An 18,500-nucleotide genomic window follows, 5' to 3' on the forward strand; every position below is an offset into this window, starting at 1 on the left:
ATTCCCGCACACCTTCCGAGGACCCCTTCACACGGCTCCAATACACTCCATCCACGTGGACACCCCGTGCTGGCCTATTACCCGCCCTCAATCTCTTCATTTCCAACTGCCACTGAGACATTAACCATCTCAACCTGTCTACCTCCCTCCCCTCTCCAACCTCTCACCCTCACAACGCGCTGTCTCCACTCCCACTGTTCCAATACCAACCTCACCATCAAACCAGCGGATAACGGGTGTGCAGTAGTAGTTTGGCGCACTGACCTCTATATCACTGAAGCCAGACACCAACTCGAAGACACGTCCTCCCACCGCGCCCTCGAACATGACCCCACCCTATCACCAAACCATAATCTCACAGACCACACACAACCTTATACGCTCAGGAGATCTCCCACCCACAGCTCACAGTTCGGGAACCCAGCACCGCCCGATTCTACCACAAACCTGACCATCCTGGCCAACCCATTGCATCAGTATCAGCCTGATCCTGCCCACAGAACTCATCTCGAACTACGTTGTTACTGTCCTATGCCCCTCGTCCAGGAATTCCCCACATACGTTCGAGACACCATCTACACCCTCCACCTCCTCCAAAACTTCTGTTTCCCGGCCCCCAACGCCTCATCTTCACCATGGGCATCCAATCCCTCTACACCTCCATCCGCCTCCAAGTCCTCCGTTTTTTCCTCTCCCGACGTCCCCAGTAGTATCCTTCCACTGACACTCTCATTCGTTTGGCTGAACTGGTCCTCACCATTAACAATTTCTCTATCGAATCCCTCCACTTCCTCCAGACGAAAGGGGAAGCCATGGGCACCCGCATGGGTCCCAGCGATGCCTGTCACTTTTTCGGTTACGTAGAACAGTCCGTCTTTCGTAGTTACACCGGCACTACTCCCCACCTCTTCCTCCGCTACATTGATGACTGCATAAGCACCACCTCATGCTCCCGCGAGGAAGTTGAGAATTTAATCAACTTCACCAACACATTCCACCCGACCGTAAGTTCACTTGGATCACCTCTGACACCTCCATGCCCTTGATGGATATCTCTATCTCCATCAATGATGACCGACTTGACATTGACATTTTTTTACAAAACCACTGACTTCCACAGCTACCTGGATTACACCTCGTTCCACACTACCTCCTGAAAAAAATACTACTCGTATTCCCAATTCTTCTGCCTCCGCCGTATCTTCTCCCAGGAGGACCAGTTCAACCATAGAACTCACCAGATGGCCTCCTTCTTTAAACAACGCAATATCCCTTCCCACATGCTTGAAGATGCCCTCCAACGCATATCATCCACATCCCACACCCCCGCCCTCAAACCCCACCCCTCCAACGTTAACAAGGATGGAAACTCATTGGTCCTCACCTTCCACTCTACCAATCTTCGCATAAACCGTAACATCTGCCGACATTTCCGCCAGTCCAAACGGACGCCACCAGCAGGGATATATTTACCTCTCCACCCCTTTCCAAATTCCGCAAAGACCGTTCCCTTCATAGCTGCCTGGTCAGTTCCACACCCCTAACAAACCACCCTCCCTTCCTGGCACCTTCCGCTGCCACTGCCAGAAATGCAAAACCAGCGCCAACACCTCCCCCGTCACCTCCATCCAAGGTCGCAAAGGAGCCTTCCACATCCATCAAAGGTTTACCTGCACATCCACCAATGTCATTTATTGTATCAGTTGCTTCCGATGCTGTCTCCGCTACATTGGGGAGACTGGATGCCTTCTTGCAGAGCGCTTTAGGGAACATCTCCGGGACACCCGCGCCAATCAACCCACCACCTCGTGGCCCAACATTTTAACTCCCTCTGCCTCCCACTCTGCCAAGGATATGCAGGTCCTGGCCTCCTCCGCCGCCACTCCCTCACCACCTGTCGCCTGGAGGAAGAATGCCTCATCTTCCGCCTCGGAATTCTTCAACCTCAGGGCAGCAATCTCGACTTCACGAGTTTCCTCATTTCTCCTCCCTCCACTTTACCCCAGTTCCAACCTTCCAGCTCTACACCATCCTCATGTGCTGTCCTACCTGCCAGTCTTCTTTCCCATCTACCCGCTCCACCATCCTCTCTGAACTATCTCCATCATCCCCACCTCCATCCACTATTCTACTCTTGGCTACCTTCTCCGCAGCCCCACCCACCTCCATTTATCTCTCCACCCCGGAGGCTACCTGCCTTCATCCCTGATTAAGGGCTTTTGCCCGAAACGTCGATTATCCTGCTCCTCGGATGCTGCCTGACCTGCTGTACTTTTCCAGCACTACTCTCACCTAGACTCTGATTTCCAGCTTCCGCATGACCCACTTCTGCCTTGAATGGGGGATACAAAATGTGCTGACTGGTCTACACTTTTCCGGATTTTTCTTTGCAGTCTGAGGGAAAACTCTGTAAATGTTGTCAATATCTCTCAGTTGTGAGGAAGGAGATCTCTGCAGGATCGACAGGGCTGCGTTTCCCGGGCTCTTTTCTGTTACTGACGCTGGTGCGAGTCGTGCTGTCCGATTTTATCATTTAAGACATCGAACAAGTTTTATACGATTGAGTGTCTTTCTTGGCCGTTAGAGAGACCACGACATGATTTAACATACGTCTGCGTGTCTGAACTCACTTCGAGGCCAGACAGGAAAGTACGGGAGATTTGCTTCTTGAAAGTACATTGGGGAAGCAAATTCGTGTTTCCAATTGACATTGGCATCAAGGTCACTATGACTGGCAACAGATTTTAGATCTCAATATTTCATTGTTTTGTTTTTAACTTGCATCTATTGCCAGAACATTCGCCTGGTCTGGATTCGTGACATTTCCACAACAACACCATCTCCACATGGCGACCTATTGGAAGTCACAATGAGCAGGCTATCCTCTGCTGCTCGACAAATCTGTCAAAAAGAACTCGCACCAATTTGACTGTGAAGACGAGACTGAAGAGATGGTAATTTTTCAGAATATAATGATTCTCCTCTTAGAAAACTTGACATAGTTGAGTAATTTTTCCACATTGCCATGTAGGTGTCAGAGTTGGAGCTGGAATGAAACAGCTCAACCAAGGATGCAGCTTTTTATGCAGCAAAGGTCTCCAGTCCTATTGTAGGAATGGTGTCAGGGCTTATTGTCTTTATCGTATCAACTGTGTTCAGGTGTTCCTTCATATGTATTAAATCTAATTGGTTGAAGACTAACATCTGTGGGCATCATGATAAGGGTGAGGTGAATAATTCACTCAAAAGCTAGCATGGGGATATCTGTGGAGCCCTCTCCCCCAGTGAATTATTTAATAGTTCGTCACCATTTATGATGTGGCCCGACAGCAGAGCTTCTATCTGAACTGTTGGCCTTGGCATCATTCCCCCTCTCTATCAGATGTTAGTGCTCCTGCTTGGAATGTAAGCAGAAAAGTGTGGTAGCTTTCGCGGGTTGTCATCAGTTTTAGTCACACATGGTTCTGACCCTGGTGTATTCACCCACAGTCTTCAATGAACCATAGATTGACTTGATGGTAATGGTAGACTGAGGGATTATTCCGGGCAAAACGTTACAGACTGGGATTGATTATATTTACTGCTTCTGCTGTTGCTGCTGTGGTCAACAGTACAACATGAATGTCAGGAATACTCTATTTAAAATTAGAGGATTTCAAGCATCGAAGAGTATTATTTTACCTGGAAATTAATTGATGGCAACAAAGAATTGGCGCTGAACGAGGAGTGATAGCGTCATAGAATCTTAGAGTAATACAATATGCTAACAGACCCTTCAGCCCAACTCATCCCTATTCACAGGTTTCCAAAGTTTAATTAGTCTTACTCGGCTCCATTTGGCACTAAACCTACTAAAACTTTCCTGTTCATGTACCTGTACATATTTTTTTGAAAACGTTAAAGTTTTAGTTGCTTGCACCGCTTTATATAACAGCTCATTACATATACACGCCACCATCTGTAATAAACAGCTTGCTCTTTGATCCTTATTTTAAATGTGACCGCTTTCATTTGGGACCGATAGCACTTGGTTATGGAAGCCTCTACCCTGGGGAAATGACCTTGGCTATCCATTCCATCCATGCCCCTTATGATTTTATGGACCACTATAAGATCATCCCTCAGCCTCCAATGCAAAAGGGAATAAACTCCCAGTCAATCCAGCCGATCCTTATATATCAAAACCTTCAGTTTCCTTCACATCATTCCAAATATTTTTAAAACCTGTTCCAGTTCATGACATCATTCCTATGGTAGGGCGACAAGAATTGTACGCAGTACACCAAATGCTGTCTTACTGTTATGATATGGAGTAAATCCTGCTGGCCTAGTTAAACCAGCAACACAGAAAACATTTATCTCGTGCAGTAATCTGTGAAAGTTCGACGTGCCAAGAACTCGTTAAGTTAAAAATTAACAATTTTATTTCTTAAAGTATAACAAAGAATAATTAAATAACAACTGCTTCCATCTCCTTCCTCTAACCTATAATTTCCTTTCCCTTCTATAATACGAGTCCGATAAAACTGCCATTTCAGATTTACAAAACAAAATTTCTTATCACAAATCCAAGAAGCGCTCGGTTCTTCTCTGTATTCCAGTCTTCTTTATTTTATTCTTGGGGTTTATTCTTTACAGGCTAGTGCTTGATAAAGGTACCTTTAAGAGAGCTACTTTTCGAGCATTCTTTTCACATGCTGATACCTTGGCAGGTCTCCTCTCAACTGTTCAATATTCCCTGGTATTATATCGCCAAAGCATCGGATTTTATCAATGGCATTTAAGATTTACAATATACTCAATTCAAACTTGTTTGGAATTTGGTAATTTGGAGAATAATTTAAACTGATTGGTCGAATTTGAATTTGTTTTTCTATCATAGCAACTCATCCAGTGCTATCTGTTCTCAAGCAAATCTTACGTTGTAATGTCTCCAGCACTCGCTGCGTTTGCATGTCCTTCACTCTCTTAAGGGTACAGTACACTCCTACACCTTCATAATACCTCGTTCTTAAGAAAAACGTGTACCATTATAATGAATGGATGGCTTCAATTTTATTCAAATTAATCACATTACCCTAACATGCAGGTGACTTTCATATAAGTTCACCTTAACTTCTTCCCACATACCTGCATTATATATAGCATTAAATTAATGCAAACATCATCTTAAGTGTATCAGTTAAATCCACTATATCGCATTTGCAATTATATTTTTATGAATCACAACATATATGATGTTTTAACTTTGGAGTCTGTAACATAAGATTCCAACGATATAGTCTCGTATTCTTGTCTTTAAATCATTCTAAGAATGTAAGAGGATTGTGATCCTGTGTACACAAGAGGCGTTGACTCATTGTTCGTGACATACACATGAAAATATTGTTAGACCACTAACAAACTAAATAGTTCTTTTTCGATTGTGGAGCATTTCCTCAGGTGGATGTTTATCTTCTTCGAAAAGTAATCAACTGGCATTTCAATTCCATCCTCATCTTCCTGCAGGAATACAGCTCCAACTCCTATGTGACTAGCATTGATGGCGACTTTAAAAATTTTGAATCGTTGGGTGTGGAAGTTTGGAAGTTAATATGACTTTCAAATTGTCGAATGCCTCCTAACATTGTTCTGTCCACCGAAACTTTATGTTCTTCTTCTCTAATTTGTTTGACGATACCACTAACAGCTGATGTTTGGAACAAACTTTCGATGGATTCCACTGAGTCTTAAGAACAGAAGTACCTGCTTCATCAAGGTTATTTATGGGAATTCCTTAAATGGCTTCCATCGTTGCGTTCCGTGGGATCAACCTGCTATGACCGATGTTATGGCCCAAGAACTTCACCTCCGCTTTCGCGAATTCCATTTTATTTAAGTTTATCAGACGTTTGGCTTCTCGGAATCGTTTAAAGAGTTCTGCCAAGTGTAACTTATAAAACTTCCAGAACTTTCTAAAGATCACTGCATTGTTCAAATAAACTGTATAGTTTGTTAATCCAGCCACAACTCTGTTCATGGCTCTTTGGAATGTGGCCTGTGCGTCCTTCTTTCCAAAGGGTATGACTTTAAACTGATATAGTCCATTTGGGTTTACAAACGCAGACATTTCTTTCATCTTCTCTGATAAAATTATCTGCCAGTAACCATGCAATTAGAACAACTTGGTGATGCAACTGCCTTTCTCGATACCGTCTTCCAATCCAGGATTTGGATGAGTGTGATTTGTTTTAACGGCGTTGACATTCTTATAATCCACGTAGAATCGTTGAACCCCATCCAAATTGGGAACTAAGATGATCGGCGAAATTCACTCTCTCTGGCTTGGTTTGGTAATGTCCTCGTCGAGCACGGCCTCCAGCTCCATCTGGGCCTGTCTGGCTTTGAAAGGATTACGCCTGTAAAGGTGTTGTTTCACTTGAGCATATTCCCTATGTGCACTATCCCCTCGGCAAATCTTTCGAGTCTCAGAGCTTTTATCTGCAACCTGCTTCATTCTACACTGTGCACTCTTTTGGTGCTTTTACCTATTTCACATACTCGGTTTAGTCTCTCCCACACCTCCGATTCATAATCTAATTCTGAAAGACCCGTATTTTGTCCTCTTCAGTTAATGTCAGTGGGTCTCTCACTTCATGACCGAATATTAACTGATAGGGAGTAAACTGAGAAGATTCGTTTTGGACATCTCTAATGCAAACGCTACGAATGGGATACGTTTATTCAAATCAATCTCGTGATCCTGACAGTATGGTCTCAACATGGTCTTCAAGGTCTGATTACATCTTTCTAAAGCTGTTCTGCGCTGTATTGTTCTATGTTCTATGTTCTAAAGCTCCCTGGGATTCAGGATGGCAAGCACTGGAGTTAAATTTCTGTATACGGAGGCTATCCATAACCTCCCTAAACAGCCTAGCAGTAAAATTTGATCCGTAGTCCGACTGAATGTCACTGGGACGCCCATAACGCGTGTAGAAATCTACTAACTCCCTGACAACCTTGATAGTCCGTAATAGAATTTCCTCTGGAAATCTGGTAGACACAACCATTATGGTTAACAAGCACTGTTTCCTATTTTTCTTCCTAGAAGAGGACTGACACAATCAATTAAAACCAACGTGAAAGGTTCATCAAATGCGGGAATTTGCAAAAATGTATGCTTTCTATTACCGCCTGTGGCTTACCTACTATTTGGCGGACAGTAATAATTAACTACATCCTTCAACATTCCAGCCCAATGCACATTTTTTTATACCTGGGTCTTTCGTACGGCTGGGTGTTCTCCTACATGTAGTTCATGTTCAACCTGAATTGCCTCCTTTCTAAATGCTAGCGGCAGCACAATCTGGTGCACTTCGGCCCATTGCTCCTGTCCAATAACCTACCATGGTCTCCATTTCTGCCTTAGGATTATATCCTTCAGCTAATACCCCTCCAGAATAATCTCTGCCCTTTATCGAAGGATGCATCCACACATCTATTTTTATCATCTTTTCTTGCTGTTACCAGTCTCTTATTCTTTCAAGATTAAACACCTCTGTCTGACGCTCTGTCTGTTCACGTCTTTCCTGCACCAGTAAATAAAACAAGGAATCAACGAACTGAACCTCAACTCCATCTTTCTCTTTACTTTTCGCTTCGTGCTGTGACTTATGGTACTGGGATCTGGTTACCACACAATGTGAGAGAACACCAGGATATTCCTGTTTTAACTCCGTTTCTTGCTCCTACTTGGGCTTGTCTACAACAAGGGATCTCACTCCCAACTAAGATCCTGACAAATCATGCCCAACAAAATACTAAATTCCTGGAATTGACACTGCCACTCACTCCCACTGTAAATTTCCCAGTCTTGAGTTGGCATTCCAATCTTAGCTTACATAGCGGAACGCTAAATTTATGTTCATCTATCCCATAGAATATCACATTCTCGGATAACAGATCATGAATAGTACATATTCGCTCGTTCCTTACCAACAACTGTTTAAATCCCGTATCTCTCAAAGTTATAACTTCATGTCGTTCCTCCCCGTTCCTTCTGAGTAAACATCGCACACAGAGACAAATTCTTTGTAAGTACTAACTCCGTATTCATCTCCTGCCAAGATTGTGCACTCTTGTGCAGCTCCTCGGCTCTTTTTGGGGATCTAGTCTATTATCTTCGTTAATGTCACTGGCTTAGCTTGTTTACCACAACTTTTCCCACAGTTCTTTTCTTTAACGGCCAGCTTTGTGACATTACGTGACCCACTTTATCACAGCGGAAACACCTTTCATCTCCTTTCCACCCTCATGAGCTTCATTTTTGTCCTGTGGCAGATTCTTACGAGTGCTGTATACTCTTGGTTTTGGAGTGTAGGAACTCCCGTTCTCCCAATGTCTATTCCTCGCGGTAGAAATTCTGACTGGAAGCTTGTTTTATGCACCAACATGTATTCATCTTCAAATTCTGTTTCCCTTCTCACCTCCTGTTCTTCCTGTTCCCAACTTAAATTCTTAACAACTCTTGAAGTGAGTTCTTTGAACTCCTCCAGGAAATGTCCTATCTATTTTCAGAGCAAGTTTTTCTAATCTAAAAAAAAACCATCATTCAAAATGGCAATGTTTAATTCAATCGAATTCAATGTACTTCTGACCTGGTTCGTTCTTTGTGCTCCTGACCCGATGGTTATATGCTTCCGGTAACAATTCATAAGGACTTCATAGAATGTGGGAAAACAACTGGTGACACCTTGAAAAATGTCCATATTACAGAGGAGGAAGTGAGAAATGTCTTGAAACGCCTAAACCTGGATTAATCGCCAGGACATGATCAGCTGTACCCCAGAACTCTGTGGGAAGCTAGATAAGTGATTGTTGCGCCTCTTGCTGAGATATTTCTATGATTGATAGTCACAGGTGAGGTGCCAGAAGACTGCTGGTTGGCTTACGTCGTGCCACTGTTTAAGAAGGGTGGTAAGGACAAGCCAGTGAACGATAGACCAGTGAGCGTGACGTCGGTGGTGGACAATCTGCTGGAGGCGATCCTTAGGGACAGGATGCATATGTATTTGGAATGGCAAGGACTGCTTAGGGATAGTTAGCATGGCTTTGAGCGTGGGAAATCACGGCTCACAATATTGATTGAGTTTTTTCAAAAAGTAACAAAGAGGATTGATGAGGACAGAGCGGTAGATGTGATCTATCTGCTCTTCAGTATGGTTTTCAACAAGGTCCCCAATGGGACACTGGTTTGCAAGTTTAGATCTCACGGAATACAGGGGGAACTAGCCATTTGGATACAGAACTGGCTCAAAGGTAGAAGGCAGATGGTAGTGGTGGAGGAGGGTTGTTTTTCAGAGTGGAAGCCTGTGACCAGTGGAGTGCCACAAGGATCGGTTCTGGTCCTCAACTTTTTGTCATTTATATAAATGATTTGGATGTGAGCATTAGAGGTATAGTTTGTAAGTTTACAATTGACACCAAAATTGGAGGTGTATTGGACAGCGAAAGAGATCTTGATCTAATGGGCCAATGGGCTGAGAAGTGGCAGATGGAGTTTAGCTCTGATAAATGAGAGGTGCTGCATTTTTGGAAGCAAATCTTATCAGGACTTATTCACTTAATAGTCATGTCCTATGGAGTGTTGCTGAGCAAAGAGACATTGGAGTGCAGGTTCATAGCTCCTTGAAAGTGAAATGGCAGGTAGATAGGATAGAGAAGAAGGCGAATGGTATGCTTTCCTTTATTGGTTAGAGTGTTGAGTACAGGAGTTGGGAGGTCATGTTGCATCTGTGCAGGACATTGGTTAGGCGCCTGTTGGAAATTGTGTGCAATTCTAGTCTACTTCCTATCGGGAAGATATTGTAAAACTTGAAAGATTTCAGGAAAGATTTATAAGGATGTTGCCAGGGTTTGAGGATTTGAGAAATAGGGAGAGGCTGAACAGGCTGGGGCTGCTTTCCCTGGAGCGTCGGAGGCTGAGGGGTGACCTTATAGAGGTTTACAAAATTATGAGGGATGTGGATAGGATAAATAGACGAAGTCTTCTTCCCTGGGGTCGGGGAGTTCAGAAATAGAGGGCATAGGTTTAGGGTGAGGGGAGAAAGATATAAAAGAGACCTAAGGGGCACCTTTTTCACACAGTGGTGGTACGTGTATGACATGATCTGCCAGAGAAAGTGGTGGAGGCTGGTACAACTGCAATATTTAAAAGGCATTTGGACGGGTATATGAATTGGAAAGGTTTGGAGGGATATGGGACGGGTGCTGGCAGGTGGGACTAGATTGAGTTGCGATATCTGGTTGGCATGGATGGCTTGGACCGAAGGATCTGTTTCCATGCTGTAAATCTCTATGACTCTATGACCCTATGATTTAAAATGGCCTACTTAAGCACTTCATGATTTCTTGACACCTCATCTGACAGTACGACAGAAACATCACTAGCTATACCTTCTAGTTTCGTCTAAACTGAAGTTATCCATAAATCCTCAGACCACTCGACCTGCTGAGACAATTTTTCAAATGAAATAAAGAAGGCTTCAACATCTTCCTCATCAAAACATGTCAGGCATTTGACATATTTGTACATATAACTATTATTTCTTTTAATCGCTAGTCTCTTAGCTTGACTTTGCTGACTAAGTCGCAGTTGAAACTTTATTGCTGGAACAGCACAGCAGGTCAGGCAGCATCCAGGGAACAGGAGATTCGACGTTTCGGGCACAGGCCCTTCTTCAGGAATGAGCAGAGAGTGTTCAGCAGGAGAAAGTGGAAAATGAAGTGTTGTTCTTTGAACTTGCGTTAAGGAACACTGCAACAGATCTGGGACAGAAATGTTGGTGTAGGAACACAGTGGTGTGTTGAAGTGGAGGCAGTGGGAAACTCTGGGTCATGTTTTACAGACAGAGTGTAGGTGTTCAGCAAAGCGGTCATCAAATCTGTGTTTCATCTCCCCCGATATACAGGAGACCACATTCTGAGCAGTGAATGAAATAAATGAGTTGAGAGAAGTGCAGGTAAGCTGCTGCTTCACCTGGAAGGTGTGCCTGAGGCCTTGGATACTGAGGTTGGAGGAAGTAAATCGGCAAGTAAGTCACCTTGTGCAAGACCAACCCCTTCCCACAAACGTCACTTCAATATATTAGCCTGTTTCCAGGACACACCATGTAATTCCTTAAAAGTTCAGTTTTACTTGTGTCATTGGTTCAACCCAAATGTGACATATCTGCTAATTCTAAAAGGATGACCATTTTCTTTCCTTCTAAAAATTTTTGGTGAGTCTGAGAATATTCTTCAAATCCCAGACTCTCTTAACAATTTTAAGAGTGATTTCTCTCATTTCTTATTTAATCAATGATAAGTCACTGAAAGTAAATAAGTTGCCTCACCGACGTTTTATTTAATGACCTAGGACACTCACCTGTACCTGTTTACATTTGCCGTGAGTTTTCGGACACCCAAACCTAATCAAATCTGTTTCAATCATTTCAAATCACGGACGGGCCCCCAAACTGTAAAGACACGGTGTAACCTCCTCTGCTCAATTTAACGCAGTAACAAAGGAAATATTTATTCCGTGCAGTAGACTGGGCCAAGGACTAAAGTAAAAATTAACAACTTTATTTCTTAAAGTATAATGAAGAATAATTAACTAACAACTATTTACGACTACTTCCTCTAATCTAATGTTCACCTTTGCTTCTGTAATACTAGTCCAATAAAACTTATAATTAAGATTTATAAGACAAAACTTTTTATCTCAAAACCCGGCAGCATTCATTTCATTGAAATATCGCTGTCTTCTTTTCTTCTGCTTGGGGATTCTGGTTCAAAGATTACTGATCGATAAATGTATCTTTCCGAGAGTTATCATTCGGACAGTCTTTTTGCATGTGATATCTTGGCAATTCCCCTCTCAATTGTTCAATTTTCCCTGGTCTTATAAGCCCAAAGCATCGAATTATCTCATTGGCTTTTAAGATTGCAACATACTCAAATCAATGTGATTGGAATTTGGTATTTTTGGTGTACAATTTAAACTGATAGACGAATTCGAATTGTAAAATCTCCAGCACTCGGTGTGCTTGCTAAGTCCTTCACCCTCTTAATTTTATGGTACACGTCTATACCGTCATAGCATTTGCAGCCACAACATGATGACCCAACTCCAGTATTCAATATTCTGCCCAATGAAGGCAAGCCTGCCTAATGCCTTCTGCACAACCCTATCTATGATGCCACTTTCAACGAACCGTGCACCTGTACCCCTCAGCTTTCTATTCGATAATGCTACACATTCTGTTCACAATGTAAATCATGCCATAGTTGGTCTTACAAGATTCAGCTCCTCACATTTATCTGCATGAAGCCCCGTTTTCCATTAAGTGGCTCACTGGTACTGTTGATGAAAATCTCATTGTCTTCTTAGATGACCTTCTTGACTATCCACTATAACATCAGTTTGGGTGACATCAAAAATTGCTATCAATGGTTCTCATATTCTCATCCAAATCTTTTATGAAAATAACAAACAATAATGGACCCAGCACTGGACCTTGTGGCACGCTGGTCATAGGCCTTCTGTTGGAACAAAATCTTCCATCAACCTCTTATTCCTACTGTCCATCCAATTTTGTGTTTAATTAGCTCGCTCTCCCTGACTCTCTGTAATCAAACCTTACTTACCATTCTACCACGGGTAACTTTGTTGGGTCTCACTAACGTGCACGTAGACAATGTATGCTGCTTTACATTCATCTTACCTTCTTTGTCACCTCTTGAAAAATTGCAATTAAGTTTGTGAGATGCAACTTCCCACACGTACAAAAGCGACACAGTGGCTCAGTGTTTAACACTGCTGCCTCATAGCGCTAGGAGCCCTGGTTCGATTCCCACCTCCAGCGACTGCCTCTGTGGAGCTTGCACATTTTTCCGGTGAGTCAGTGTGGGATTTCTCTGGTTTCTTCCCATCATCCAAAAATGTGCAGGTCAGGTAAATCTTCCGTGCTAAATCTCCCATAGATTTAGGTGCATTAGTCACAGTGAATGTAGGGGAATGGCACTTGATGGGTTAGTTCTCACAGGGCAAGTGCGGACTTAATGGGACTGTTTCCATACTGTAGGGAATCTACTCCAATCTAATCAAAGTCTATGCTGATTCTCCAAAATCTGTCCTTGCCTTACTGAATGCATGACAAACCTATCTGTCAGAATCTCGTCAATGCACTTACGCACCACTGAAATCAGAGTCGCTCATCTGTTGTTCTTTGGGTGTTCGTTCCAGCCTTGATAAAAATAATGTTATAAAATTAGTATACCAGTCCTCCAGTCCCTGAAATCAAATGAATTATGGATGATCTAAATCAGAAACAAAAATAGAACTTGCATGAAAAGATCATCTGTGCAGAGAAATCAGAGGTCAAGTTTTGGAACCAGCGACCCTTCCTCAGAACTCTGAGGAATGATCCAAATAGCTCAGCAAGAACTCTTCCATTTTCTTCCCGAGATTACCAGAACGACCTGGGAAAGACTTGAGCTGGTCCCGGGTATTTATGTACGGTTAAGCATTTTAAGACCTGTGGCACTTCTACTTCTGTAATGTGATCTTGTTTCAAAACATCACTACCTGTATATATAATTACACGTTGCTGAGTTTCCATGCCTTTACCCAGAGTAAATACTGCCACGATATATTAATGTATGTCTTCATCCATTGAACAGGAATAGGCAGCATAGTGGGATCAAGTCGAGTCCTTGGGAGAAGTGTGAACCGAGCATGGCGAGGCAATTTTGGACGGTGCTGTTGAAATGCTAACTGCGTTTCAGTGTTTTTTTTTTCGTTTTCAAAGTTGTTTTAAGGACTGTAAGGTTTCGCATTTTAACTTTGTTTCCTTTATTTTTCTGCTTTGTATCAAAGTTCTGAATGGGGCGCAAAATTGTAGCCAAGCTGGTGTCACATTTGTCCAGTCGTAAACTTTTTACTATGGCAAGAAACAAAATTTACATATTAATAAATTTCAGTCCGAGTCAAATTCTGAAGCAGCAAATTTTATTGATACGTACTTGCAAGAACGGGTGACTAACGAGTAAGCACCGGGATCTGAGGGTTACATTCTGAGTTATGCCGTTCAGCTGCGTCTCTCGGTCCTCCCCTTTCACCACACTGGTTACTTTTACTGTAACGCGTAGCCTATCACAAGCTCTAGCTTCACTCCACCTTTGTCTAGCTTCTCTCAGCCTCTGTTTACTTCTCCCATTACTCTAAGCCTGTCGCCCCTTACTCTTATTTATCTATTTCCTTATATGTGACTATCCTGGCATAGTTTGCTGTCTTCGTGCGATCATCCTGTCAAACAAAATTCCTTCTGTTGACCACACATCCTGAGACTGGCACATTATTCTCCTGTTACTGGTACATCCTGCTACACGGTCACTCTGCCCTATTAGTCATAGATAATTCTATGTGTTTTCGCTTCTTTTGTTTTCCTATGCCTGGTACATCCTGTTACACGGTCACACTGCCCTATTAGTTATAGATAATTTTACCTGTTTTCGCTTCTCACTGTCTAGTATTTGCATGCACAGCCTAATTTTATAATGTAAGCTTTTGCAGAAGCAATACCTGTTCCCTTATTCTGCACAATCTCAACCCTATACCTGACAGTCCGCCCTTTTCATCTTGGCTACTAAGTGTTGTCTTCTGCATTTGTCTCATACGTTGCCTTCCTGTTCGCTAGCATCATCCCTGTGTATTCATTTATAGTGGCCAATTTCTTAAGGTCACCCATCCCCTCATTGTTCAAGTCCCTCTGCCTGATTACCTTTTAGAGGCATTTGTTTTGCCAAGGGCGTCTCAATTACCTGTTGGGTTAACCTCCCGTATACAAGGTCTGATACAACAGCCAATTGCTGTCAGTACCCCTGCTACCACTATCAGGGAGGTGAGGGTGGAGACGACCACGCATTTCCACTTCCCAAACCATGATTGCAGCCATCCTATGAGTGATGTGTCCACTCTTGAATTCTCAGCCAGTTCTTCCGCCAAGGTGGTCAATCCTCGCAGGGCTCAAGAGATTGACCCATCAGGTGCTGTATTATTTGGAATAAAGGTACAACAGCTACCTCCTAACATCACACATACACCCCATTTTTCGGCTAGGATCAGATCTGAGGCAAGTATGTTTTCCCACGCCATTCTGCTAGTTGCATCAAGTTGCTCGGAAATACCCTTGACCGCATCTCTAGTATAATTGATGAATCTTTGCTGGTTGTAAAAAATATAGTATATCCAATCCACATTCTTGTTGACCATTACCCACCAAAATAGGGACGATTCAAAACCTGTTGCAATCTGGTTGCAGGACTTGAACTCATCGGGGGCCCCTCGAGGAACTCCTATAGAGTTGAGATAAATCCTATCGTCAAAGGAAGTATCTAATAACTCATCCCATTCTTTACTACTACCATCTTCTCCTTGTCAAATGCCAAGGCGAATGTGATTGCCAATTGCACATATCCCTCTCCAGTCAGGAGGTAGGGTAGGTCGCAATATTCTGCCTCCACAGTACCACCAGATGTCTGCCCAGGGAACCCTGAGTGCTGAGTAGTTCCCTCCTTTGACTGTTTCGGTGTCATTCTAAATTTCTACACATAACCTCAGCTCCCTGAAGTCTCTAGACCGAAGTGTACCCTGTCGGCTTATACAGGATGTGAGATTCCCGATCGTGGTCAAACACTGGGGGGGGGAGCTTTCAAATCTGTCTTCTGCAAGGGAGGGAACATTAGCGATAGGGATGTACAATTCCTATCATTCCATGCAGTCTTATCCTGATACATTCCTGTTTTGGTTCTATCTGAGCGGAAAGGAGACTATGTGGGCAACCGGTCTACCGGAGGCACATGCATAGCAATTGATTCTATTCAGAGTTTTAACAGTGCACTTTACCCATTCAATCCAGGCATTTGCGTGCTCGTTTCCGGTTTCTATTTCAATGGTCTGTTTCAAGTCATTAACTTCTATAATTTTTACCACCTTTGAGTCATTGCGAGGTGCAAAAGGATCTATCTTATTATCAAGTTATTATCAAACGGCTCGCTTTCCGTTTCCTACGGCTATTCGGAAACAGCAGCCCGAAAAGCACTTCCCAGTGGCAGCCAATACTATCTTTAAATCGTTACTAAGGAGTCGAGACCCGTTTTTACGGGGAAAGGAGTCTTCAGAAGAGGTATTTCTAATGGTGAGATATATCGGGTGGCACTTGTTATCAGAACAGTCTCGGGCTGGGCGAAAGGGGGCTCTATGGATAGTGATGCCAGGTAGCGGTTTTTGCAAACCATACCTTGCGTCCGGTAGGGTCTTACGAAGGATTTCGGAGGAAATATACTCCCTCTGATACTTTACATCTGCGCATTCTACTAGACTGCGACCTCTATTACTTGCGGATATTCAGACTCAAGGACGGCTAACAACAAATATGGAGTTAAAAGCATCGTTTGACAAAATCACAAGAAAGCTAATATGATAACTATAACTATAATCCTATAATAGTATTAAAGGACCGAGAGATTTAACGTGCAATACGATATATAGATAACAAAAAGAAACTACCCCGCGTCCGCATAAACATCAGTTACTTAAAGCCTTTTGAGTCTGAGTTTCAGTGGTTCTTCCATCAATTCGGCTGTTCAGACTTCTTTCTTAACAGGGGATTCCACCGGTCATTTAGCCCTGGTGTAGTGAGTCCAGCCTTTCTCCGTCATGCGTATCGCCGTTTCAGTAGTTAAAAGAGCCTAGTACGGTCCCTCCCAATCCGGCTGCAATTTAGTTTCTGTCCATGACTTAATTAGAATCCAATCTCCCGGCCGGATGGGATGAACGGCGAATTCAAAGGGCAGAGTTTGTGCCAGTAATCCTTGTCTCCTAAGTAAAGACAAAGAGGAGGACAAGCCCAGTATACACTTCTTTAAGAACAGATCTTTAGTCTCTAGGATTGGCAGTTCCCCTTTCGATCCCAGATAGGGCAGGCCAAACAATATCCCAGAAGGGGACAGTCCCATATCTTTCCTTGTGGCCGCTCGCACTTGCAAAAGGGCTTTGGTAAACACTTAGTCCAAGGGAGTCTGGTTTCTACTATTAATTTAGATAACTGCTTCTTGAGTGTCTGATTCATTCTCTCAACATTTCCTGATGAAGGTGGGTGCCAAGGGGTGTGGAACACCCAAGAGATTCCTAACCCCTTCATCACTGCCTGGAGTACCCTGGAAGTAAAATGAGTTCCCTGAACCGAATCTATACATTCCACTGTCCCGTATCTGGGGATTAATTGTTCAAGAATTATCTTGGACACCCCACTTGCGGTGGCAGTGGCGAAAAGGTACGCTTCCACCCATCCAGATAGGTGATCAACCATTACCAGTACATACCTCAGTCTTTCCACTCGGGGTAATTCGGTATAATCTACCTGAGTGCTCTGAAATGGTCGGAGCCCAGGTTCTATACCCCTACTGTTTATCAGTCCCCTCTCCTGCCACATCTTCCCAAATGTGCGTGCCACCCGATGGCATACTTAGAATCTGTTTATACAGTTCTTTCTTTGCCTTCCAAGGTCTTAAGGGCCCTTCCTAGTGCATACAGTTCGCAAGTCTGTGGTGACCAATCATTGGTTAATCAACTAGCCTCAAGAATACTCCCCTCTATTCCATCCTTTACTGTTATCCATTGTGTCTTTTACCTTCAATCACTCTGGAGGACCCATCAATGAACAGCCTGGCCCCTGCATGTAGAATATAACTCTAAGGTCCATTTTTACTTTAGTCTGATATTTTATAATGTCAAGGCAGTCATGTTCTGGGTCTGAGAGAGCTTCATCCTTCCCTTTCCAGAGAAAGGTAGCTGGATTCAGACAAATGTCTGTGATCAATGTAAGGTCATCCCTTTCTATTAGAATTGCTTCGTATTTTAGAACTCTAGAGTCCATAAGCCAACGCCCTGCTTTCTGATTTAATATGGTCCGTACCTGATATGGGGTGCTGACTATTAAGGCTCCCCAAAAGTAAGTTTCCGGTTTTTTGCTATCAATAAGGCTGTTGCTGCCACTGCCTGCACACACTCTGGCCAGTAATGTAGCTGTCCATTCTTTAATTAACAATGAATTGATACAGTCATGTTTTAAATTAGCTATGAATCAATATAATAGGTCACTGAGAATGTGTGAAGGAACCCTGCCAATTAATATTGAGTCAGGCTAATACAATTGGTTTATTATAAATATTATATATATATATATTATTTATTATAAATATTAATTAATATTATCTAAATAAAATAATCATTATGTGTTATTCAGGATGGAAACACAAGTGACTAAAACATTTTAAAAACTGTAATTGCGCAGTTCTGTTTGTTTACCAGTCACTTCTCATTCTGTTTCTGTAATTGTTTTGCTCAAGCACATTCATTTTTCAAAACCTCAACAGATTCTATAGCACCATTTGCAGTTAATTTCAATTCCCAGTTT

This window comes from Chiloscyllium plagiosum, chromosome 49 (genome assembly GCF_004010195.1).
Source record: "Chiloscyllium plagiosum isolate BGI_BamShark_2017 chromosome 49, ASM401019v2, whole genome shotgun sequence".
Lineage (NCBI taxonomy): Eukaryota > Metazoa > Chordata > Chondrichthyes > Orectolobiformes > Hemiscylliidae > Chiloscyllium > Chiloscyllium plagiosum.